This window comes from Littorina saxatilis, linkage group LG1, assembly GCF_037325665.1.
Source record: "Littorina saxatilis isolate snail1 linkage group LG1, US_GU_Lsax_2.0, whole genome shotgun sequence".
Classification (NCBI taxonomy): Eukaryota; Metazoa; Mollusca; class Gastropoda; order Littorinimorpha; family Littorinidae; genus Littorina; species Littorina saxatilis.
Genome location: NC_090245.1, coordinates 56690844 through 56693944, shown reverse-complemented (window position 1 = coordinate 56693944; position 3101 = coordinate 56690844).

Genomic DNA, 3101 nt, shown 5'->3' with positions numbered 1-3101 from the left:
TTGCCTTGCTCATGGCATGCACTTTTATAAATGACCTCCCAGTCACACCGCGTGCAGTAGTTTTCTGCTCTGACTCGCGCTCTTCATTACAAGCTCTACATCGAAACACATCAAATCGGGCAGAGCTACAAAGAGAAATCCTCTTTATATGTCACCAGTTAATCTCATCCGGCACATCCGTATCATTTCTCTGGGTCCCCTCTCACGTAGGGGTCCGGGGAAATGAACTGGCGGATGTCGCTGCCAAAGAAGCGGCAGAATCTAGCCCAGCTAACACTAACATCGGCTACTCAGTAACCGAGTTCTACAGTAAAATCCGTAAACTCATTCGAAGTCAGTACGTAACATCTCTGTCCTATCAACCCATTGATATGAACGATCTACACCCCGATCTCCCAACAAACCTCCTCACTATCTTCAGACGCCTCCGTGCCGGCGGCTGCCGCTTCCATATCTTTAACAAGTCCTGCCATTGTGGAGAACCCTATTCATTTCAACACATTTTCGCTCCATGCGCTAGAATTACCTTTAAAACCTTATATGACCATATGCAGCTCCATGGTCTGAGTCCCCAGGATTATTTGCGCAGTAGCAGTTCTCTAGGCTGGTCACACAGCTTGCTGCTGTGCCGACTGGTCAGGGACTCGGACATGGGGCTGTGGGTATAACTAAGCCCAGATTATCACATCAGCGTGTTTCAGTTTGAGGTCGAGTGGCTCCCGCCATCCCTCCTGATTTTAGCGACTAGCTTCTAGACAACATATCCTCACCCAAGGCCCACTAGTCGCCAAACTGTACATATTGTTTTTATTACCACGGCCTTCGTGGCTTACATCTTAATCCTTTTATTTGTAAAAAGTTTTGAGATTTATTGTTCGTGTTCCTCTTACTTGCTCATCTATTTGGTTTTATTGGTGATCCTGAAAGGTTCCACTTTTTAACTCGATTTGAATTAAAAAAAAAAATCATTTTACAAACCCGTTATTCAAGATATAGAATACAGACTTATAATTCTTACCAAGAAACATCTTAACTACTTTTCATTTTAACAAATTCCACAGAGCATTATCAACTCAACCCCACCCCCTGCCCTCCTCTCCTTATTTTTTGTTTCTTTCTTTCCTCTTTTTGAAAGCGGACAAACACTCAAGTCCTTAATGGCTCAAAACCGTAGGACTTTTAATATTAATTTTAACTAACTGTCTGTATGTTCTGGCCTTTGAGAAGCCATAACAGTTAATATAGAGCTTAGATATAAGCTCTAAAATTCTCAATCCCGTTTGAGAGGACTTCGCCTTCAAAGGTGATTGTGGTGAACCGCCACGCTGGCTGTCTCTGTCTCGCGATTCACCCGGCGAAGCCGGGTATTCCTCTAGTTACACATATATGTTCTTTATTATATGTATTATGTGGAATTTATGTTGCGATTTTCCATCATCATCATCAACATCATCATCATCATCATCATCATCACTTGATCATCATCATCATCATCAACATCTTCATCATCATGATTTACACCATATAATCATTATTAGCATTTGTGTAAACGTTGGTATCGTGTGAATTTTACTGTCGATCACTTTACATGTGTAACCTCAATTAACATGTTGCATGTTTCGCTTTCGATTTGTATGTTGCTTACTTTGTCATTTTGTTGTTTATGTTTATTTGCTTGTTTGCTTACTTGTGGATTGTTTGCTGGTTCGTTCGTTTACTTTGTTCAAGTTTATTTGTCATGTTGCTTTACTTGTTTATCATTTATTAGACATTTGTATTAGAAGTAAGGACCGGTTGTTAGAAAAGGCGTCGCCTTAAACCTCTATCATTGAAAAATAAAGTTCCATCATCATCATCATCATCCCGCCTCTCTCTCTCTCTCTCTCTCTCTCTCTCTCTCTCTCTCTCTCTCTCTCTCTCTTACTCTCTCCCTCTCTCTCTCTCTCACTCTCTCTCTCTCTCTCTCTCTCTCTCTCTCTCTCTCTCTCTCTACGCTTATAGACCATATATGTGTGTCAACCCAGGCTAACATTATTGAAACCTCAGTTCCAAGTATTGGTTGTAGTGATCACTTTCCAATATGCCTCACATGGTCGAAAAAAGGGGTTAGAATCCCCAAACGAAAGCATAAATTCATAACTTATAGGCTATTTTCAAAACTTGATAAAGAATCATTCCTTTCTGATTTAAGTTGTACAGATTTTTCAATAATTTATAATCATACTGACCCCGATGAAGCATTTGAATTATGGTACAATTTGTTTATAAAAGTATATGATAAACATGCACCATTCAGAACCTCTCGTGTGCAGCAACACCCAAAACCAAAATGGCTTACACACGACATTCAATGTGCGATTAATCACCGCGATTTTCTTAAACGTAATGGCAGAGAAGAAGAGTACAGAAAGCAGAGAAACGAAGTAACGTCCATGAAACGTGCTGCTCGCAAAAAATATTACCGTGAGCTCGCTGCATCAAATACGAAACAAAACTCAAAAGCCATCTGGAAAGTGATCAACCAGTTGACACGTAAAGAAACCGTAAAATCTTCTGTCATTGATGTACCTGCGGATGATCTTAACATTCATTTCACTTCTATTGTTGAAAAAATAATCACAAATGATAGATCAAAACAGAATAATCTGGACAAGTTGAAACAGTTTTGTGTTTAAAAAAATATTACACATAATTTAGACATCCCCCTGTTATCTGTGAGCGAAGTCTTCCATTATCTGATATAAACCTTCTTGAAAACTTGCTTAGCAACATTAATAATAATGAACTCTGTGGTGTCCTATTCGTCGATTTTGCAAAAGCATTCGACGTCATTAATCATGAGTTACTTTTAAGAAAATTAGCTGAGTATAGATTGTCACCCCAAACCCTATGCCTCCTCTCATCTTTCTTAGCCGGACGAGAGCAATCCGTCTGCGTGAATTCCACTATGTCAAGTAAAAGACCGGTGTTATATGGAGTCCCCCAGGGTTCTGTCCTTGGGCCACTTCTTTTCTCTCTGTATATTAACGATCTTCCTTTTAGTGTTAATGATGATTGTGAACTATTTGCTGATGATACGACCATACACACTTCTGATAAAA